The sequence below is a fragment of the Antechinus flavipes genome, chromosome 3 (assembly GCF_016432865.1).
Source record: "Antechinus flavipes isolate AdamAnt ecotype Samford, QLD, Australia chromosome 3, AdamAnt_v2, whole genome shotgun sequence".
Taxonomy (NCBI): domain Eukaryota; kingdom Metazoa; phylum Chordata; class Mammalia; order Dasyuromorphia; family Dasyuridae; genus Antechinus; species Antechinus flavipes.
This window is the reverse complement of record NC_067400.1, coordinates 373,055,654-373,080,227: the sequence shown is the minus strand read 5'-3', so window position 1 is coordinate 373,080,227 and position 24,574 is coordinate 373,055,654. Positions and strand designations below refer to the sequence as shown.

At 33.8% G+C, this 24,574-nt stretch overlaps 1 long non-coding RNA gene across 1 annotated transcript in view; it reads right to left on the bottom strand.

The window, feature by feature from the left end:
• The window catches only part of LOC127554381 (uncharacterized), a 36,820-nt gene extending 29,094 nt beyond the window's left edge, over positions 1-7,726 (bottom strand). The window contains exon 1 of the long non-coding RNA XR_007951964.1: positions 6,767-7,726. This is a non-coding gene — a long non-coding RNA (uncharacterized LOC127554381). The remainder of the gene's footprint in view (positions 1-6,766) is intronic.
• Between the last annotated feature and the right edge of the window lie 16,848 nt (positions 7,727-24,574).

Genomic DNA, 24,574 nt, shown 5'->3' with positions numbered 1-24,574 from the left:
AAAGTTTGGAGACAAGTTTATTTGCCTATTTTACTATTAATAAAGATAACAACTAAAGATTAATAAACTTATTGTTAAGTTCAACAAATGGGCTGTCTGATAGACTATTATGATATAACAATGGCTAGACATTCTTCTTCATCCCACTGAGGTTTGAGGAAAAAGAAGTAATGGAGGGGGGAAAAAAGGAAATATACATGCCCCTTCTTCTGCTCTGGAAAAAAATACAAACTATGCCAGGGACTCTAACTCTGCTCTCTTCCTCCAGAAATGCCTCTTCAGAAATGCTCCTGCGAGATTGGTAATTTACCATTTAAACTATGTTCATAGAAACAAACTTTGTGAATATAACACCCACGTGATCTATATGTTACTCAGAGAAAGCATATCATTGCTTAACATTGCTTGGTTTTAATAAAACTCCATCCTTTTAAGCTCTGTTTTGGAGTATTCCAATTCCACTGCTGCTTTGAAGTAAACTCCCTGAACCAAAGTAAAATAAAATACATTGTTTATTTCACCACTATTTAAGAGTTAATGAAAGATTTGCACCTGTACAGCTGCTGAGGACTGAAACTAGCTCATGGAGTGAATGTGTTTTCTGGTTGAGACAGTTGTAAATGCCTTGAGTAAAAACACTGAGGACTGCTAATGGATAGGTTTATTTTAAAGCATGCCATCTGCTATCAATCATAGAGAAGTATAGGAAGCAAGTTTGGCTGGGCTCCCTCCTTGGGAGCCTGATAAAGATAGGGCTCCGGTACTCTGGAACATTTAGTCCCCAAGAGAATAAAACATCAAACCTACTCAGCAGCTCCACTAACAATAATAAAAATGCCTCTGCCTAAAGGTGACATTCTGAATTTACGATTATTTGTGTCTATAAAGTGTATTCTTTGGCTCCTGACTCATTCTGACTGTCTCACTACAAGAACAATGCATTAAGCCTGCCTGAAGTAAATGGAAATCCTATCCTTTTATTAAACCAGCAGCCAGTACCTGAGATGTTCAAATGCCCTATAGGAGCACCGTTGAAGGTCTGCTACTCTGCTGGGTTCCTTCTTTAAGATTTTTAGCAAGAAAAAGTCAAATAAGCTCTGCTTTAATACGTGGAGAGTAAATATGTTTCCTCCAGTAAATTACATTTGGAAGTCTACTGATTCCAAAAGACCAGCAAGTGAAGATATGGGGAACTCACTCCAGCATCTTCTATTATATGCCTTTTACAATCATGTTAGGAAAATAAATATTACAGTGGGCTTCAGAGAAACTGAGAAACAGTTGCACACACAATGATTTATGTCATCTAAGCTATATGGATCTAACATGTTTTCAGGAGGACAAACATTATTTCCTCTGCAATTTTCCAGCTGCAGAATCATAACCAATATTGTTTTCATAAATGGATCCCAAAGTATTTTTTGAGAAATGCACAGCCTAGCTTATTAAAAGGTCTGCCTGCTGAAATTCTCAGTGGATGAAATGAGTTGTGGTGGCTCTGACTTTTTGCATGGTGTATAATGTTAGTCTTCTGTCTCAAATCCATGGCTTAGCTAAATTCGACTGTAAGCCTGGAAAATGGAGCTGTGTGTGCTTAGGGAAAAACCACCTGGCCAGTAAGCTCAGGAGCCTAATTAAAGTTAATAGAGAAATTAAAAGTGGGAAACATTGGAACAGTAGCAGCAAGGGAAAAAAAATGTTTAAGGAGATAGAAATTCAGGGCAAAAGCAACTTGCTTGGGCAGGGGGTTGAGAGGGATATGTGTGTGTGTGTGTGTGTGTGTGTGTGTGTGTGTGTGTGTGTGTGTGTGTGTGTTTTGGATCTTGCTAGCAATAGCTCCTTTTTGATATGGAAGGATGGAAGGAAGAGGCAAAGGAACTGGGAGTAAGTGGCTTGTACATCCTGTATGATATTGTAGTTCTAAAATTAATTAGGGGAAAAATAAAAATGAAATTAAGGAAATGATGTGCTCAAAGCAAACAATAAGACTTGTGAATATTCATTCAGTGGATAAGAGTTTATTGATTGCCAATCAGTACTCACTTAGGATTTAAGAAGACACAGAAAAATTTTGTGATACTGTCACTGGCCTGGAGAAATTTACATTTAGTTGGAGAAACTAAAGGAATGCAGACTTGAAGAAATTAAAGAATCATGAAAGTGTGAATCAACTAAGTTGGGAGAAGGAATGAAATAGTACAAAAGTCACCAGAATTGGCAACTCTATGACCATTTTCAGTACTGGGCTGATAATCATAGCAATCGAGAGCATCATGGGAGTTTATCCTAACTCCCCCCAGCTCTTTTTTAGTTTTGCTGGCATGATTTGAAATACTCAGGTGAACAACTCTGAGATTATTTAAAATAATTTTAGATTATAACTTACATAAAACTTTTGGACTGAGAGAGTCTAAATGGTATCATAGGAAAGAAAGCATTTCAAAAGACTTAAAATATGTAAGTTCTCTTCAGACTGGCTGAGTCTGGGTGGTTGGGATATATGTCACATAAAAGATAAAGCCAGATTTTAGAATTATAACTTAGAATAGGCAGACATTTACCCATTTAGATAAAAACTCATATCTCACCTGCAGAATAGCAGCTCAGCAAAGACATTTAGAGGAGAACTGAAAAACCTAAAAAAGAAAAACTCAGCAATGAACAAATGAGAAGAGGGTGATATCACCAAAGGACATTGTTGGCTTTACAATGTAGGAGATATGAGCTACCCCTGGAATTAGTATTCTCTGCTTTTATGGCTTTGCAAGCATATTCTCTGGTAATGTGTGCTCTTTGTGAGTTTCTCCTTTCTCACTAGTAATGGTATAATCAGTGTAATTCTGAACAGGAGAATTTTTTTTTTAATTTACTTTCCTATCCTATCTAATTAAATGTCTTTTATTTTCATGTATCTTCTGATTGGACTAGTAAAAGTAAAAACATTAGTGGAGGCTTCTGAAATGTATTTTTGAGCAGCTGATAACCTATAAATTGGTTCATTCCAGTGATGCCATCTTTATGTACTTATATGAGGGAAAGTCAGATGCTATATAGTTACATACAAGGCAGTATGTAATAAAATTCTAAATTGTCTGACATAAGGTAAAGTACTTATAAAAAGAAGTTAAGAAAGAGAAAAATAAAGGATGGGATGGTCAGGACAACATGGAAGAGGCAAGAGTTGCATTCATCATTTCTTTACAATGGTAGAAAGAATTTAAATGTGTTTAAACTATAAAAGAATAGAAGTTGGGCTTATTTTTTTTTAGATCACCTGAAAGGCTTTCCAATGGTGCTAGAAGATTCACAATCAGTCCTTTCAATTTTCTACTGTCCCACCATAGCCAAATGTTTTCCCATGCATCTTTTCTCTTATCTTTATGACTTCATATGTATGAAAACTACTTTTTGTTTATGTCATAAAGCATTCCTAGTTTCCTTCAAAGTACAATTTATATGATATTCCTAATTATCTATCCTCCCTTCTTCTTGAAATTAGTATCAATGTAGATATTTTGCATTTCCCCAGTAGAATATTAGCCGTTTAAGGGCAGAGGCTTTCTGTTTGTCCTTGTATCCTTTGTGTCTACAAAGTACTTGGTTAGAAATTTGATAATATTTGTCAACATGGTGCCATTGTTGTGAATTGTTCCAGAATTCTACATCTCTATTCCATTACCGTATATACTCAGACCCAGCATTCTAAGAGGGCTGCCGAGACACTCTATTTCATATCCTTGGCCATACATTTTGTGGTGGTTCTCTGAAGCTAAAAGCACAGTGACTGGGCTTGTATTGCTTTGATTAGACATTAGTGGCCATATCAAGAAGAGAAATACCTGAAGATTAGTAGAGCAATTTGTTTCTCTAAATCTTAACCTTCTAATCTCTTCCCTTAAGTAAGCAGTAGAACATGAATCTGGTAAATGAACTAAAACTACATTTACTAAGTAATTTTTAAAATACTGTAATGTTTTAAATAAAACTGTCAGGTCATTAAAATATACTTAATACATATTATTTAGAACCCATTGCCTTAAATGTGCCATACTTAGAAATATCAGATACCCATTGCCTAAATTATTAGAGGGTTATAATATCTTCCTAGACATTATGTAAAGTCTTTATATTGTATATTTATAATATATGGATCATACAACAGGGGAAAAAGAAGAATTTAAACAAAAACAGGTCTTCTATATGTTTCTAGGATGCTTACATAGATCTAAATTGAATTATTTAAATTCTTATTGCTCATTTTCATTTATTGTTCTATAGTTATAGAGTAGTATTTTTAATTATATAGTTCATTCAACAAATACTTATTGAGTACCTACCAGGTGCTAGACATTAAATGATATATTTACCTCTCGTGTTTTTGTTTTTAATGAACATTTTTATTCATTTTGGTGCATTCCCCATATCCTTCCAGGAAGAAAATTCTTTATTAATATTTTTAAGCCAAAAGGCAGATGCACAAATTGCAGTGGGTTTAAAGATAGACATTGCTATAATTAACTCCAGGTAGGAGATACCTAAAAAATGTACAAACTAACTGCTATCACAGATTGGCCTTTTTAGACATTATTCACAACAGAATCACATACTATCGGTAGCACCATCAAATGGAAAATGATCATCTTAGAAGTGAATCATTAAACCAAAAAATATATAAATCAGAAAGTATAAATTACTAATGTTCACATAAAGGAAATTGATTTCTAAAGCAGGGACAAGACACCTCAGTTCAAGCCCCAAGTCTGTACTAATTTGCTTGGAAAATACGGCTTTTAAAAGACCATATTTAACTCTGCCTGATTACTGGGAAGTCATTTAAACTCCATGTGCCTCAGTTTCTTTTTCTGAAAAATGAGGGGGGGGGGATAGATTATATGCCTGCAGCAAAATGATGCCATAGTGTTTAGACAGCTAAGTTTGGAGTTGGGAAGAAACATTTTCCTGAGTTCAAATCCATCCTCAAACTCTCACTAGCTGTGAAACCCTGGGAAAGCCATTTAATCTTATTTATTCAGTTCCTCATCTGTAAAATGACCTGGAGAAGAAGAAAATGGTGGACTACTCTGGTATCTTTGTCAAGAAAACCCCAAATGGAGGCACAAAGAGTTGAATACAAATGAAAAATGATTGAGAAGATTAGATAGCCTTTGAGGATCCTTCCAGCTGGAGACCTAAGATCCTCATAATTCCCTGGGCCTTTGTGACCTCATCTTTAAAAGGAAGAATTTGAACTATATTGCCTCTGGGATCCCTTCCATCTCTACATTTAGTATCCTGTGATTCTATTAACCCTGAGATTTCTTTCAACTCTATTACTCCTTTTCATCATATCATTTTAACAGGTATAGAAATAGAGAAGCATTTCCATATATTTAGTTTCACTTGTACTTGCAAAACTGCAAACAATGCTTCCTTATATATGTGAAGCATTGATTGTACACACATCAATAGAAAGAATTTGTTAAATAATTATTTTGACATACTTATATATAAATATATGTGTTTCTATATTTATATATACATATGAATTTGGTAGTTAAAATACCATTTTGATCTATCACATGTCTTACATATATATATTTTATATATATATATTTTATAAAATTTGGTAAAGTATCATTTTGATGTATCTTATATTATTTTGATATATATGCATATATATATATTTTCTAGATAAAGTAGTATTTTGGTCTATCACATGTTTTATTTTGATATATATGCATATATTTATAAATTTTGGTAAAGTAGCAATTTTATATATCATATGTATTATTTTGATATATATATAACTTTGAGAGAGTAGCATTTTGGCCTACCATGTCTTATTTAGATATGTATATATAAAATGCATATATAAATATGCAAGCATATAAATTTGGTCAATAAAGTAGCATTTTGGTCTATCATATGTCATATATATATTTATAAAATTTGGTAAAGTACATTTTGATATATCACATGCATTATTTTGACATACATGCATATATATGTTGTGTATATATTTATATTTTATATATATATATATATATACATACAAATTTGGGAGAGCAGCATTTTGGTCTATCACATGTCATATATATTTATAAAATTTGGGAAATAAAATAGTATTTTGGTGTATAACAAATGTTATAGAGGTGATAGTATTTGTCCATATTAGTGGCTTCCCCAAGGGACAGCTGTGCAAGTTTTACCATGTCAAAATTCACCTTTCGCCTACAGAGCTTTCAAATGTATCTGGAGCCTTAAAACTACCTTTCCCCCTCCACCCCCAATTTATGACCATCCATGTAAGAGGAGCCTCTCTGATGACAGCAAACAGACTCCTACTGACATCCACAATCGGAGAAGGAAGAACTTTCAGGGGCCACCTGGTAGCAAGCCAGCTGTCAAGAGGCTGTGGAGAGTCTGAAAGGGAAACTGGCCTTTAGAGAAAAGAGTTTTAAGAAGGAGCCGTGTAGAGCAGTGTAGATCTCTCCCTTTATTTAATAGGGTGAGGGGGGTGCACTGGAGGGAATAGAGGATGGCAAAGCTATTGCCAAGAAAGAGGCTATTTTTTCCCCCAAAACCTAACAACAACAAAAAAACTTGCTAATTTTGCCAGCTAGGGAAAGGAACTCCACTGCCAGTCAGAAGGTTCCGTGTCCAACTCAGAGCTGTATTCACTTTAACAAAAATTTCCCTCTCCAGCCACCTAAGTGCTTGTTGAATTAGGCAAAGAGCCAAGCTGGGGGAAGAAGCACTCACTTACATGAAACGTCCGTTTGCATTTGGATCTCAGTGGCCCGTTCCCATGTCATAGTAAAAAAAATGCTTCCTCTGCCTGGATGTTTGCAGGATGCCTTGGTTTTTGGAGGAAGTCAGATTCTTATTCCTCTGCTATTCGGGAGCTTCCACAAGGGAACAAGCCACAGTCAGAAACAGACCATCCATGCCCAGGGAAAAAAAAAAAAAAGAATATAAAAATATTTCTCGCCCACTCCTAGCCATGGTTTTGATGTTGAAAGAAACCTGTTGTGGTTTAAATGACTCGGTCAGTTCTTTTGGGATTTTCCAAAGTTTCCTATAAAAAGAAATCTGTGGGAAATGAGTGATTGCATAATCACTAACACATGCCAATTCATATAAACCTATTATCTTTTATGGCATTTTGTACCATAATGTCTCACCTCCGGTGAACTACTATCTTCTGGAGCTTTTAACCTATTAAGTTATACAAAACACAGCCCCTAACTCTTTTACTTCTGGGGAAGTGTTTATTTCAAAAGAATGAAACATTTATACCTTTTTTTAATTTTTTTTTTTTTTAAAGAAGCAATGTGTAAACAAACAAGCAAACAAAACCACTACTTAATTGTCAAGATTGCCTTGGTATTTCAAAAAGAAAAAAAAAAAAGAACTTTTGGTCTGATTTTCTCTATCTGTTGCAATTCTCCCCATTATCTGGTCAAAACACTCTGCAATTTGTCTTTTCCAGTACCACGTTAATTTGCTCACCTTCCTGGGTGAAACAGTTTTTCCATGTCCTAACACAGGAAATCATCTTTAAAACAAGAAAAGAGCTTGAAAAAGTGATTAAAGAAAAGGTTCTGGCTGAAAGGAACAAAAAGGATGTGATTCATTTTTCTAGCAGGCTGAGGATGACTGATGCTTGATCCTCAATTTATTTAAACAAGTTCTAGAGGCTAAAAATTCCTGAGACCACACACTCATTGGCAGCAGAACAGGAATGATTACATAGCAGATCGTTCACAGTGATTCCATAGGTTTATCAGTTACTTAACAGTAGCACCAAGGATCTCACAGGAAAATGCATGTCAAATACAAAGCTGAGTCTTCCTAAAACTATTTAACAGTTACTATCCTTTCATGAAAAGTAGTGGTCAAAGAAGTCCCTGACTGCCTGCCAAAGGGGCATCTGACAGTCCTCTGGTAGGTTAACTCTTCACAGCTATTACTCAGTAATAAGCTCAGAATATACCTATGGAATTCTAAGCTAATAATGGCACACTTGGCACATGAACCATAAAATTCTGCTCACGGCACTCATGAACCAACTCTAAAAGAAGCTCCTATTGTCGCCCTTCCCAAATTGCTAATGACCACTCCCTCCTTATTACTTTTTATTTAAATATCTTCTAGTTATTTGTATTTATTCTATCACATGTATCTCTAGGAGTTACATATATACATATACATATGTGTGTGCAATTCCTTTTTTTTTCTTCTTTAGCATATCATCTCCTTGAAAGGAGATTTTACTTCATTTTTTAATATTTTCTTCCCCAGTGCCTGGCACATAGTAAATGCCAGATAATTGATGGAAGACAAACAGATCTGCTTTCAGATATGCAAGCAACAAAACAGAAGAGTAGAGAAATATTTGTCTATTTCTTAAACTGGCTTTTAATTCCTATTTTAAAATATTGCTAAGCATATAGAAAGGTAGTACAGAATATAGAATAAATGATTGGTCCTGGAGGTAGAATAATCTGGATTCAAATCCAGCTTCTGACATATACTAACAATGAGATCATGGATGAATCATTTAACTGAACTCTCCTGATGTTCTCTTTCAAAAAACTGTAATTGTTATCGGACAATTATCTAATAATATGTTTTATAGATGGTTTTTTATACATTAATGGAGGATATTGTCACACTAACAGACATTAGAACCCATATATAGAGCAACATGTCCCAAATCGTCATTTTCAGTCATGGTGTCCAACATCATGGAAATAGGCATTAATGAGAAAAGTAATACAAATAACAAAATTTTCTGCAAAATATTAAATACTAAGGTATTTGACCATAGTCTCAATATTGGCTGGCAATATGATATGGCTGCCAAAAGCTAATGCAATTTCAGTCTACAGTGTTAACAATATATAAGTCACTTAAACTCTGTTTACCTCAATTTCCTATAAAATGAGCTGGAGAAGAAAATAGCAAATCATTCCAGTATCTTTACCAAGAAAATCCTAAATGGTTTCATCAAGAGTTGGCACAATCAAAATGACTTAACAGTAACAGCCCCAAATCTTGATTAAAAGGGATGATAATTATACTGAATTCTGCATTGGTCTGAATGCTTAGGAAATACTGTGTTTACTTCTGGAGACCATTTTTAGAAGACATTGAAAAATTTCATATAGGTCATCTATTAAGGTATTGGGTAATAGATATATACAGCAAAGGAAGTAGGGAAGATATGAATACAAAGGAAGTAAGAGATTTTTGAAAGAAGCCTAGCAGCACATATATGTTAGACAAGTAAAGTAGATTCTTAGGTCACAAACTAGAAAGTTGAAGAGCTAAAGAAAATTAGTTTGCCTCTTTGGGGGAAATTAAATAGCATTTCAATGATCCCAAGCTGCCCTTTGATACAAAAATCAACCTTTATATGCAATATCTTCCTAGTTATTTTATATAACTATAATTCATGGAAAATCATGTCAGCATAAAAAAAATTTAGATGAATGACAAAGTAATGGAAAAAATATATAATAATATAAATAAATCTCACAATAGCACAGTGAGTGACATGTTTGTATCAAGCAGTAGAAAGGAGGTCTCCTCAAGGATGTTTGTTGTTTTGGGGGTTTGTTTTGTTTTGGTAATAGGTGTATCAGTCATGAAATGACTATCAGGTGAACAGGAACCATCACAGTGGCAGTAATAGTTGTCATTTGTCCTTGGTTCTCATAGAATGATGTGGTGACGTGCAAGTGAGTTGGATTTGAGTTGGGAGGGATGTGATCTGTGAATCAGGCTGTATAGGGAAAGAGTATTACAATCAAGAAGCCTAAGTTAAAAGCCTGGCTCAAGCCCTAACCGTGTGAATATGGCCTTGGATCTTTGTGTCCTCATGTGTCGGATGAGAAGAGTAAGACTTGCATTCTCAGGGCATTGATGTTGCTCATTCTTTCATTATCAAACTCATGAAGCTGTTCTGAGCTTTGTAAACCTTAAATCAGTATATGAATTTTAATGATATTATATGGTAGAAAGCACACTAGAATTGGAATTCAAATCCCAGCTTTCCACTTAATAATTTTATGGTCTTGGGCAAATTGTTTAACTTTCCTGGTCCCAGTCTTTTTATCTATAAATGAAGGGGGTTAAAGTAATGATCTCTGGGATCTTTCAAGTTCTCAACATAGGATGCTACTACAAAAACACAATATTAAAAAAAAAAAACAGGTTAGGTAAGTCTTCTGTGGAAGACTTATTATGCAAAGTCAGGCATAATTTCATAGAATGAGAAGGAACAACAAAAATATAATAGTTGGTATTTAACATTTTAAGGTTTTCAAAGAGTTTTGGATATATTATTGCATTTGGTATTTGGTATTTGGTATGTCCTGTGACATAGCTATTACTATTATCATCTCCATTTTACAGATGAAAAAACTGAAGTATACAAAAGCCAAGTGACTTGCTCAGTCATACATTTTCCAAGTATCTGAGATTAGATTTAAATTCAAATTAGATTTCTGACTCCAGGCATAGTTCTCTAACCATTATACTACCTAGCTGCCTCTAGAAGGATCTTGTATTCTGTGAAGGGAGAAAAGGCAATGTTAATGCAGATGAGTAAATACTGATTATTCTGTTTATAGCCTATGAAGCTCACATATAACACCGGTTACCATCTACCACATGTAGATGATCCTGAGACAACTAGAAAGCATTTCTTGGAATAAGAGTAGAATCAAGAAGAATCTCAAAATGCAAAAAGATTTCAGAGGTAATCTAGTTCTAGTATAACACATCAGTGAATAGAAATGCTCCCTACAAAAATTCCGACATAGTCATCTAGTCTTCTCCTACAAATTCCAATGCAGAGGAATCTAGCCACTGTCTCTTGTGGAAACTCATAATTATTTTGAATCATTGACATCTTGAGGAAATTTTTCCTTACATCAAGAAAAAAATGCCAATTTGACATTTTAAACCATTGTTATTAGTTCTGCCTTCTGACACTGAGAATATAATCTATTTCATGCTTTTTCTCCTCTTCCACATGTCCTTTTTTCAGATATTTGAAGACAGCTATCATGTCTCCTATGTCTCTATTTTGTTTTTCCTCATAAAACATTCCAAGTTATTTTTTATCTTTTTTATTATTAAAGTTTTTTATTTTAAAAACACATGCATAAATAATTTTTAACATTCACTCTTGCAAAACCTTGCATTCCAAATTTTTCCTTCCCTTTTCCACCTCCTCCCCTAGACAGTAAGTGATACAATATATGTTAAATACGTGTAATTTTTCTATACATATACAATGTATATGCTGTGCAAGAAAAATCAGATGAAAAAGGAAAAAAAATTGAGAAGGAAAACAAAATGCAAGCAAACAACAAAAAGAGTGAAAATACTATGTTGTAATACACACTCAGTTCTCATAGTCCTCTCCCTGGGTGCAGATGGCTCTCTCCATCACAAGACCATGGGAAATGGCCTGAATCACCTCATTGTTGAAAAGTCCATCAGGACTGATCATTGCATAATCTTCTTGATGCCATGTACAATGATCTCCTGGTTCTGCTCATTTCACTTAGCTTCAGTTCATGTGAATCTCTCCAGGTCTCTCTGAAATCATCCTGTTGATTATTTCTTATAGAACAATAATATTCCATAATGTTCATACACCGTAACTTATTCAGCCACTCAGTTTCTAGTTTCTTGCCAGTACAAAAAGGGCTGCCACAAATAGTTTTGCAAATGTGGGTCCCTTTCCCTCCTTTATGATCTCTTTGGGACATAAGCCCAGTAGAAACACTGCTAAATCAAAGGGTATGCCCAGTTTGATAACCCTTTGGGCATGGTTCATTCTGGAGATTTCTCTCCTGAATGGTTGGATCAGTTCACAATTCCACCGACAATGTATTAGTGTCCCAGTTTTCCCACATCCTCTCCAATATTGATCATTATCTTTTCCTGTCATCTTAGCCAATCTGAGAGGTGTGTAGTGGTACCTCAGTTGTCTTAATTTGCATTTCTTTGATCAATAGTGATTTAGAGCATCTTTTCATATGACTAGAGATAGTTTCAATTTCTTCATCTGAAAATTATCTGTTCATATTCTTTGACCATTTATCAATTGAAAAATTTCAAGTTATTAAAAATTATTTTCATATGCATAATTTCCAGTATTGTCACCAGTTTCCTCCTCTATACCTACTCAAGTTTACCAATACAATGCCTTCCAGAACTCAATACCATAATTCAAATGTAGTCTAATCAGAAAAAAAACTGTATCATGATATCAGGAATATAACTTTCTCTATCCTACTCACTCATCCCTGTCCCCTGTTTTAGTCACTATGCTCTATTAATGTAGCTTTCAATTTTCGCTGGGCAGAGTTTTGACTCAAATGACATTGTAAGCCAGTAAGACTACTAGTGTTTTTTTTTTTAAAAAATATTGCCCAGTCATATATATTATATTTATGTGCTTAACTTTTAGAAATAGTATGTTAATTTTTTACATTTATCTTTATTCATCTTCTTATATATTCTATCAATATTTTCTGGAATCTAATTCTAGAATGCAAGATATTTTCAATCCTGCTTGAGTATTTGAAAAATACAATGAGCCTGCCATCTATACTTTATTACTGATATTGTTGCACAGAACAGGACAAAGGTTAGGTAACTATAGCCTTCCTTTAGAAATCTCCCTCAAAAAATGACAATTATGACTCTTGGGGTCTTGTCCTTGAACCAGTTCCAAATTCACTAAATTCATCATTACCCAATCTACAACAGCCTCTTCAACTTGCCCACAAGTATAAAACTTAAATCTCCATCAAATATCTTGCTGAAATTCAAGATGTTTATTATTTATTTCAAAGAGAACCAATGACATCATAGCATGATGTTTTGATTCACATAGGAACTGCATGTAAATGAGGCAGAGCTACACAAAGTTATCAGCCTCACTCTTTCTTCTTTAGTCATCAAAGTTTAGTAGCAAAAAAAAAAATCAGAATAACTGCCAATTCAAGATCCAGTGGAAGGTCTTGAAGTTTTTGATGTCTGAACAAAATTTAAGTACTTTATAACACTTATTTCAGCTGCCTTCATGGCAATTGAAATAAATTGCTCTCAAATACCCATTTCTCTGGTGAAAGTTAAGGTAGACATCCCCCTAACTCATCAATGGGTTTGAAGCCTCAGTTGCCCTCAGCCTGGTTTGGTTTGTCTGCTAACACTGTTCTACCAGGATATGGCTGCTACACATGCTATAGCTTCTTGGAGCCACAGGTGAGAGTTGGGTAAAGGTAGACACAAAAAGTGTACAAAGAAGATCAGAACCTCTGTTCTGAAGGCTTGCTGAATCTTTTTCAGAACTGTTCATTTATCTCTTCTGAAAACCAAAGAAAATATGCTTATAGAATTTTGCTTGTTTGACTAGAATGATACTTGTCAGAAAAAGAAATATGACTAATATGTAATGTCCTGCTATCATTGATGAAACAATGTTGGCTCCTGTGGTCATCACTCCCCTTGATTACTTACAAAGCATTGCTATGATCCAATAATGACAGAATCTCAAAGCTAAAATGGACTTTAAAGGCTATCTAGTCCCATCCATCCCTGAGCTGGAATTCCAGATTTAATAATTCTAATAATTTGTAATCGATATTTTTCTTCCTGATATCAAGGAAGAGGGAATCCACCATAGCTTGGAGTAGTCAATTCTACTTTTAAATAAATAGTAAATAAAGTAAATATGTAAACTAAGTCTAACGTTTCAGTGATATTACAGATCTCCAAAAATAAAAACATCTATCATATCTTTCTAAGTCTCCTCTTTTCCAGTCTAAAACTTCCAAACTCTTTTAAATAATCTTCATATGGCATGATCTTGAGTTAATTATTTCTCCATACTAACTGCCATTCACTCCTCAGGTTATCCAATCCAATAAGTGTCTACTATGTGCCAGGCACCATGGCAAGAACTGGAGATATAATTTAAAAAAAACAAAATAAACAAACAAACAAACAAACAAAACAGCTTTTGTTTTCAATGGAATATGGGAAGACAACACACAAAAGGAGTTAGGAAGAAAGGGAGAAGAACAAAGGATATTTTGTTCCACAGAGGTAAAACTTGGAAGGGCAACAGATAAAAGACTAGAATGAACTGAAAATTTCAGTATCCAGTCTCTCTACAGGAAGGCATTGAGAAGACTGTTACTCTACTCTTAAGCCTTTCAATCAGAAGGGAGAGAAGGCTGAAGGTAGTATCGTTAATTGAGGCTAGAGTTCGTAACATGGTAAATAGAATGTTCTACCTAAAGTATTTCACCTAAAAACTGAACACCAGCAGTCCCACTATGGATGGAAAAAGGCAGACTACAATAGGGCTCCTTAAATTTAGACACTAAATTTGTCTCAATTAAACCTAATCTGGTCTGTAATTTTTCATGAATTAAATTCAAATATGCAAATATTTAAAGATTTTCTTTTATTCTGCTCTCATTTATCTTCCTTGTTTTTCCTTTATCTCCCTTATTTGATTTTCAAAATCCCCTTTGAGCTCTTTCACAGCCTGAAATAAATTTTTACTTTACTTTGGAGGATTTGGATGTAGGATCTTTGACTTTGTCATTTTATTATGAGTGTGTTTTGATCTTCCTTGTCATCACAGTAATTTTCTATAGTCAGAATCTTTTTCTATTGTCTGCTCATTTTCCTGGCCTATTTCTTGGGTTTTAACTCTTTGTTAAAGTAGAACACTTTTTCCAGGGTGGAGTGCATACTGTCCCAAGTTGCAGGGATTTTGTATCATTGTTTTTAGAAATCCTTCTAGGGATGTGACCATAAGCACTCTTTTCTGCCCTAGAATTGTTAAAAGACCTAATGTGCTTGAACAAGTTCATTAATTTTCTCAGTGTTTCTGGGAGCCCAGGTCTCCTAAACCTGTCCCTACCCCCCCTGCCAATACTCATTCCTGGTGTGCTTGTTTCCTAAGGCCCTCTCACCCTACTGACAAAGCTTCCCTGTCAACCTTCTAAGTTGTCTTTGGTGTCTCTGGTCTGAGATACTACCAGGACTGTTGCTGATTCAAAATTTCTCAGTAGGTTCCTACTGTGCTGGTGCTGGGGTTAGAGCTGGGTCAGGATAGAGACCAGGGCTCTGCTGGCGTGACCTACAGCAAGCAGGACTGTACTCTGGGCTTTCATTCTGTTGCCACAGACATTTCCTGATGACTTTCTAAATTATCTTTGACTGTCAATTGTTCTCCATCTTTTTGTGTGTTCCAATGCTCTAAATTTTGTTTAGAGTCATTATTTAAAGGAATTTGAAGGGGACAAATTGGTGAGTTCCTGCCTTTATGCCTTCTTCTCAGCTCTTATTTAAAATTGTCTATATTAAAAGCACTTTCTTAGAAGTAAAGATACAAAAAATATTATTATTTAAATAGACCTATTATGTTCCAAGTCCTGGATAAGTACTTTACAAATATCATCACATTTGATTCTTACAAAAACTATGAAAGGTAAATGCTATTATAACTTCCATTTCAAAGATGAGGAAATAACAGGCAAACAGAAGTTAAATGACTTATCCAAAGTTATACAACTACTAAGTATTTGAGTTCACATTTCAATTCAGAAGTTTCTTACATAAGAAAAGGAATTCTTATTAATTGCATCACCTTATTTCCTCAAAAGAAAATGGTCCTTTGCCTCACATAGCTTGCATACTACCAAAGGAATGCAACCTGTAAAATAATAATAATAATAATAATGTAGAATCTCACATTTTCCACCTTTTTTTGAAAATTGGTTCAAGCAAAGAGATATTGTATGCAATATGAAGAGACTAGATATTTTTCAGATAAATAATGGAATGAAGCAAAGAAAATGCCCATCCATGCTCTTGATATAGTTCTAGAAAGTCTAAGAATATCACCAAGACAAGAGGAAAAAATGAAAGGTATACTTATAGGTCAAGAGGAAATAAAACTATCATTCTTTACTGATGATATGATAGCTTACTTAGAAAATACTAGGAAATCAGCAATGATTGAGATAATTAATAGCTTCAGCAAATTTTCAGATTATAAAAGCCTCTCAAAAATCGACTGCTTTTCTATATAATTCCAATGAAATCCAAGAGGCAATACTAGAAAAGGAAATCTCATTCCAATTACTAAAAATACACATTTTTAAATTCTGGAGAGAAACAAATGAAAGTTCATAAATTACCTATAGATACTCAACTACAAGGTTTTCCTTAAAGAAATAAGAAATAATGGAAATAGCTGGAAGAACTGTGCCAGTATAATAAAATTTAATTTACATTTTTAAGGGTATACCAATCAAATTGTCAAATGATTGACAAACTTATTTTTTAAATAATAAAATCCATTGAAAAAAAATCTAGATTATAAAGGAAAATAACAACAAAGTTATAGTTGAAGGATTGCATTTTCAGACCTCAAACTCTATTATAAAGCAGCAGTAAGCAAAATCATCTGATACTGGCTAAAAAATAGAGTTATATCAATATAGAATAAACAAGCCAAGGGAGAATAAAAAACAAAGGAACTAAATGCTCAATCTTAAATAACCAGAAAATACAAATTACATAAGAAGGAAATTCCTACTAGATAAAAGTTGATGGGAAAATTGGAAAGCAGTTTCGTAGAAATTAGGTTTCAACCAACACCTTACACCATATTTCACAGCACATTCTAGATAAATGCTTGACCTTAATATTAAATCTCATACTATAAAAAAGTTGGAATAAAAGCAGACAATACATATTTCCAGGCATAGATAGAAGATATATTCTCAAGCAAACAAGCAATAGAGATAGTAACAGACAACATATGTAACTGATTTGATTTGAGTTTCTGCATAAATAAATTAATGCACACAGATAAAAAGTTAATCAATAAGTCAGCCAAAAGGGAAAATTCTTCACATGAAATTTATGTGATAAGGACTTAGTATCCAAAATATTTAAAATATTAGCAATTATTCAAAATGTGTGAATAAACAGTTTTCAAAGAAGTATTGTGAACAATTAACAATAAAATGAAAGATTGCTTCAAAACAACATTAAATAACATAAAACAAAACAATTCTGAGGTTTTGTGTGTGTGTGTGTGTGCATAGCAATTTATTTATCACAGCTCATTTTGTAATATCAAAGAATTGAAAACAAAGTAAATACCTATCAATTAGGAAATGACTTACAAAATTATGATACATCATCATCATGTAATGGAATATTACCATGTGAGAAGTGATGAACATAAATACCCACAATGCAGAATGCAGTAAGTAGAACTAGAAACACTATATAAGATGATTACAGTCATTTAAATGGGGAAAAAAAAGTCACAGAAATTCAAATATTAATGTTGTAAAATTACAAATAATAATTATGTTTTGAAAGAAGAGATAAGGGAGAGTGAAGCCAAGATATTGAAGAAAAACTATTAAGGCTCCTGAGTTCTCCCCAGTTTCCCTTAAAGACAATATTAAATCAAGCCTTGAAACAAATTCTAAAGTGAGAGAACCTATAAAAAGAGTCAATGAAATAATTTTCTATTTAAGATAATTTAGAAGGACTTCAGGAAACATCTATCTATCTCTCTTAGTAAAAGGAGAACACAGATCAGCGCAGAGAGGGTCTGGCTAAGTCAGCGGAAGACTCTTAGCTATAGCACAGATAAGTAACCAAAACTCTGTGGTCCTGGCTCAGTATGCCAGGGGCATAGCAGGGTAGCTGTGATGTCTCCAATCTGAATGCAGAAACCAAACTACCAACCACAGAAACCCCAGCAAAGCAGGCAAGATTAGATCATGCTGGGTAAATAACCAGTATTTGAGGTCTTAGTGCAGAAAGTCCAACCAGGCCCTTAGCACAAGAAGCTTGGAGCAGTATCCTGTGCCACAGTAGCATAGCTCAATGTTAAAAGTCAAAAAATAGGCTTAAAATGAGAAAAAAAAATAAGCACCCCTGACCATAGAAAGCTACCATGGAGAAAGAGAAAACCAAAACACAAACTCAGGAGAGAATAACCAAGTCAAAATATCTACATGTGAAACTTTAAAGGGGAATATGAATTGATCTCATGTCCCAAAATTCTTCTTGAAAGAATTCAAAAAAGATTGTATATGTAATATGAGAGAAGTAGAAGAAAAAATGGCCAAAAAATGAGATTAATGCAAGAGAGAGTCAATAGCTTGGAAAAGAAGGACAAAAATGGATTGAAGAAAACAATTCCTTAAAAAAGATAATTGGTTAAATGGGAGAAAAACAAACACTAAAGAAAACAACTCCTTAAAAAAGATAATTGATCAAATGAACAAGAAGGTATAAAAAATAACTAAAGAAAATAATTCCTTAAAAATTAGAATCAGGCAAGTAGAAGTTAATGATTGATTCCATGACACATCAAGAATCTAATCAAACAAAATCAAAACAATGGGAAAAATAGAAGAAAATATAAAATAACTCATTAGAAAACAACTGGTCTGGAAAACAGATCTAAGACAATATCAGTGTCACTGGAGTACCTGAAAACCATGATTTTAAAAAAAGAGCCTGGACATCATTCTCTCAATAAATTATCAAGGAAAATTACCCAGATATACTAGAACCAGAGGATCAAATTGTCAAGAAAAAAAAAATCTACCTATTACCTCCTAAAAAAAACAACATAAAAACTCCAAGAAATAGTGTAGTTGACTTCTAGAATTATCAGAACAAGGGAAGTTAAAAGGAATATACACAGACAGAGCATACAGACATTAAAAAAAAAAAAAAAAAAAACTAAGAGGTTAAAAAAAAAAGATTGCACTAGGGAAAAAGGAAAGGATGAGGCAGATAAGGACAAATTATATTACTTGAAGAGGCATGAAAGACATATTACAGTAGGGGGAAAGAAGGGAAGGGGCACTGTTCGAACCTTACTCTCATCTGAATTCCCTCAAAGAGGGAATAACATATACAGTCTGCTGGGTGCAGAAATTTATCTTACTTTATAGGGAGATGAAAGGGGAAAGAAAAGTGGGGAAGAGCTGGCAGAAGGAAGGGAAAATTGAGGGAGATGATGGTCAAAAGCAAAACATAGGTGAGAAGTTTGAGGGCAAAATGAAAAAGAAAAAATTTAAATGGGGTAAAAATGGGATAGAGAGAAATACATAGGTTCATTATTTAGACATAAAGGGTGACACCATTAGCAAATTTAAGGAGGGAAAGTAATAGTTTACCTACCAGATCTATGGAGGAAAGAATTTATTACCAAATAAGAGATAAAGAATACTGTAAAATGCAAACTGAATAATTTTTATTACTTTATTTTATTTTTTATGTTTCTTTTTTTTTTAATTTTTATTTAATAATTACTTTATATTGACAGAATCCATGCCAGGGTAATTTTTTTTTTACAACATTATCCTTTGTACTCGTTTCTGTTTCAATTTTTTTCCCCTCCCTCCCTCCCTCCCCTAGATGGCAAGCAGTCCTTTAATATGTTGGATATGTTGCAGTATATCCTAGATACAATATATGTTTGCAGAACCGAACAGTTCTCTTGTTGCATAGGGAGAATTGGATTCAGAAGGTATAAATAACCCGGGAAGAAAAACAAAAATGCAGATAGTTCACATTCGTTTCCCAGTGTTCTTTCTCTGGGTGTAGCTGCTTTTGTCCGTCATTTATCAATTGAAACTCAGTTAGGTCTCTTTGTCAAAGAAATCCACTTCCATCAAAATATGTCCTCATACAATATCATTGTCGAAGTATATAATGATCTCCTGGTTCTGCTCATTTCACTTAGCATCAGTTCATGTAAGTCTCGCCAGTCCTCTCTGTATTCATCCTGCTGGTCATTTCTTACAGAACAATAATATTCCATAACATTCATATACCACAATTTACCCAGCCATTCTCCAATTGATGGGCATCCATTCATTTTCCAGTTTCTAGACACTACAAATAGGGCTGCTACAAACATTTTGGCACATACAGGTCCCTTTCCCTTCTTTTGTATTTCTTTGGGATATAAGCCCAATAGAAACACTGCTGGATCAAAGGGTATGCACAATTTGATAATTTTTTGGGCATAATTCTAGATTGCTCTCCAGAATGGTTGGATTCGTTCACAATTCCACCAACAATGCATTAGTGTCCCAGTTTTCCTGCATCCCCTCCAACATTCATCATTATTTTTTCCTGTCATCTTAGCCAATCTGACAGGTGTGTAGTGGTATCTCAGAGTTGTTTTAATTTGCATTTCTCTGATCAATAATGATTTGGAACACTCTTTCATATGGGTGGTAATAGTTTCAATTTCATCCTCTGAAAATTGTCTGTTCATATCCTTTTACCATTTATCAATTGGAGAATGGCTTGATTTCTTATAAATTTGAGTCAGTTCTCTATATATTTTGGAAATGAGGCCTTTATCAGAACCTTTAACTGTGAAGATGTTTTCCCAGTTTGTTGCTTCCCTTCTAATCTTGTTTGCATTAGTTTTGTTTGTACAAAGGCTTTTTAATTTGATGTAATCAAAATTTTCTATTTTGTGATCAGTAATGGTCTCTAGTTCATCTTTGGTCACAAATTTCTTTCTCCTCCACAAGTCTGAGAGATAAACTATTCTATGTTCCTCTAATTTATTTATAATCTCGTTCTTTATACCTAGGTCATGGACCCATTTTGATCTTATCTTGGTATATGGTGTTAAGTGTGGGTCCATGCCTAATTTCTGCCATACTAATTTCCAATTATTCCAGCAGTTTTTATCAAATAATGAATTCTTTTCCCAGAAGTTAGGGGCTTTGGGTTTGTCAAACACTAGATTGCTATAGTTGACTATTCTGTCTTGTGAACCTAACCTTTTCCACTGATCCACTAATCTATTTCTTAGCCAATACCAAATGGTTTTGGTGACTGCTGCTTTATAATATAATTTTAGATCAGGTACAGCTAGGCCATCTTCATTTGATTTTTTTTTTCATTAATTCCCTTGAGATTCTCGACTTTTTATTGTTCCATATGAATTTTGTTGTTATTTTTTCTAGATCATTAAAATATTTTCTTGGAAGTCTGATTGGTATAGCACTAAATAAATAGATTAGTTTAGGGAGTATTGTCATCTTTATTATGTTCGCTCGGCCAATCCAAGAGCACTTAATATTTTTCCAATTATTTAAGTCTGACTTTATTTGTGTGGAGACTTTTTTATAATTTTGCTCATATAATTCCTGACTTTCCTTTGGTAGATAGATTCCCAAATATTTTATGCTATCAACAGTTATTCTGAATGGAATTTCTCTTTGTATCTCTTGCTGTTGGGTTTTGTTGGTGATGTATAAAAATGCTGAGGATTTATGGGGATTTATTTTGTAGCCAGCTACTTTGCTAAAATTATGAATTATTTCTAATAGCTTTTTAGTAGAATCTCTGGGGTTCTCTAGGTATACCATCATATCATCTGCAAAGAGTGATAGTTTGGTTTCCTCATTGCCTACTCTAATTCCTTTAATATCTTTCTCGACTCTTATTGCCGAGGCTAGTGTTTCTAATACGATATTAAATAATAATGGTGATAATGGGCAACCTTGCTTCACTCCAGATCTTACTGGGAAAGGTTCCAGTTTTTCCCCATTGCATATGATGCTTACTGATGGTTTTAAATATATGCTCCTGACTATTTTAAGGAAAAGTCCATTTATTCCTATGCTCTCAAGTGTTTTTATTAGGAATGGATGTTGGATTTTATCAAATGCTTTTTCTGCATCTATTGAGATGATCATATGGTTTTTGTTTGTTTGGTTATTGATATAGTCAATTATGCTAATAGTTTTCCTAATATTGAACCAGCCCTGCATTCCTGGTATAAATCCTACTTGGTCATAGTGTATTATCCTGGTGACGATTTTCTGTAATCTTTTTGCTAATACTTTATTTAAAATTTTAGCATCAATATTCATTAGGGAGATTGGTCTATAATTTTCTTTCTCTGTTTTCAGCCTACCTGGTTTAGGTATCAGTACCATGTCTGTGTCATAAAAGGAGTTTGGTAGGACTCCTTTAATCCCTATTTTTTCAAATAGTTTATTTAGCATTGGGGTTAATTGTTCTTTAAATGTTTGGTAGAATTCACATGTAAATCCATCTGGTCCTGGGGATTTTTTCTTAGGGAGTTGATTGATAGTTTGTTCTATTTCTTTTTCTGAGATGGGACTGTTTAGGATATTTACTTCTTCCTCTGTTAGTTTGGGCAGGCTATATTTTTGGAGGTATTTTTCTATTTCATTTAAGTTGTCGAATTTATTGGCATAAAGTTGGGCAAAGTAACTCCTAATTATTGCTCTAATTTCCTCTTCGTTAGTGGCGAGTTCTCCCTTTTCATTTTTAAGACTAACAATTTGATTTTTCCTCTTTCCTTTTTTTAATCAGATTTACTAAGGGTTTGTCTATTTTGTTGGTTTTTTTCATAGAACCAACTCTTAGTTTTATTAATTAATTCAATAGTTTTTTTTTTTTACTTTCAATTTTATTGATCTCTCCTTTTAATTTTAGAATTTCAAGTTTAGTGTTTGACTGGGGGTTTTTAATTTGTTCCTTTTCTAGCATTTTTAGTTGCAAACCCAATTCATTGACCTTCTCTTTCTCTATTTTATACAAATAGGCCTCTAGAGATATGAAATTTCCCCTTATTACCGCTTTGGCTGCATCCCATACATTTTGGTATGATGTCTCATTATTATTGTTTTCTTGGGTGAAGTTATTAATTATGTCTATGATTTGCTGTTTCACCCAATCATTCTTTAGTATGAGATTATTTAGTTTCCAATTATTTTTTGGTCTACTTCCCCCTGGTTTTTTGTTGAATGTAATTTTCATTGCATCGTGGTCTGAAAAGGATGCATTTACTATTTCTGCCTTACTGCATTTGAGTTTGAGGTTTTTATGTCCTAATATATGGTCAATTTTTGTTTAGGTTCCATGAACTGCTGAAAAGAAAGTGTATTCCTTTCTGTCTCCATTACATTTTCTCCAGAGAGCTATCATATCTAACTTTTCTAGTATTCTATTTACCTCTTTGACTTCTTTCTTATTTATTTTGTGGTTTGATTTATCTAATTCTGAGAGTGCAAGGTTAAGATCTCCCACTATTATAGTTTTAATTTTTATTACTTTAAATTAAAAAGAGTTTGCACAAACAAAACCAGTGCAACCAAGATGAGAAAGTAGATAGCTGCAAAATAATTTTACAGTGTTTCTAATAAAGTACTCATTTCTAAAATATATACAAAATTGAAACAAATTTGTAACTTTTACAAATCATTCCTTAATAGATAAATGGTCAAAGAACATCAACAAGCAGTTTTCAGATGAAGAAATTAAAGCTAATCATCTGAAAAAAAAATTAATCATTATTGATGGGAAAGGATTTTGGGAAAATGGTGGAATAGATTGCTAAATTTTAAGCTTTCTCAATTTCCCCCACAAATAGAACATATTTGCATCTCAAGGCAACATAGCCTTGTGAAAAATCAAGAAAACTTTGGTCAGAACAGGTGTCTTTCTGATACAACCTGAAAAGATCTGAAGAAAAGCCCTGTGCTGGGGATTAACCTGTCTAAAGTACAACACCTCTTGGCTAGCTCAGCAGAAACATCAAACTGGAACTCCTTAGGGTAGCTACCTGTGGCTGAAGCCTCGACAAAAACCACAGAGATTTTCACTACCCGGACTGTTTATGGAGTCAAAGTTTAAGTGTGGGAAAACTTTACTGCCAAATTTCTAACCCCCCAAATCAAAGAGAAAATTTTGTAAGAAACAAGAATAAAATAATTCAAATATGTTGAAGCTACAATTAGAATTGTACAAGATTAATCTGCAGCTACAATAAAAGAGTGCAGGTCCTGGAATAATATCTACCAACAATCAAAATAACTAGGCCTGTGGTGAAAAATATCATATCTAGCAAAATTATCTACAATACTGAATGAGAAAAAAATGGACATTCAACGAACTTGGCAGACTTTCAGGACTTTCTATTAACCAAACCCGAGTAACAGAAAATTTAACATATAAGAGCCAATATAAAGACAAATTTTAAGAAACTTAATGTGGACAAAGTAAACATGGACAAAGTATCTATGCTTTTTTAATATATGTGTATATATATGCATATATATATATATATGCATATATATATATACATGTATGTATATAAGATTCACATCAACAACAGGGTAGCTCTAAAGAAAGATTGGCAGAGGGTAAAAATAACAATCATGTAATACAAATGAGGTGCAGAGGAAGAACAGACACAGGAATGAGGAGGGAGGAGGGCTTATAGTTCTGAAAACCTGCTTACATTGGGAATGAGTTCAAGAAGTAACACTTCATAAATACCATGAAAGGTATAGCACCTTCCAAAATCTATAAAGAAATACAGGAGGAGGAATGGATGGATGAGGAAGCAAAAGGTGAGGGAAGAAGACAGGGAGGGATCCTTGGGTTTAGGGAGGTTAAGTAATAGCAAGGCAAGTTATGG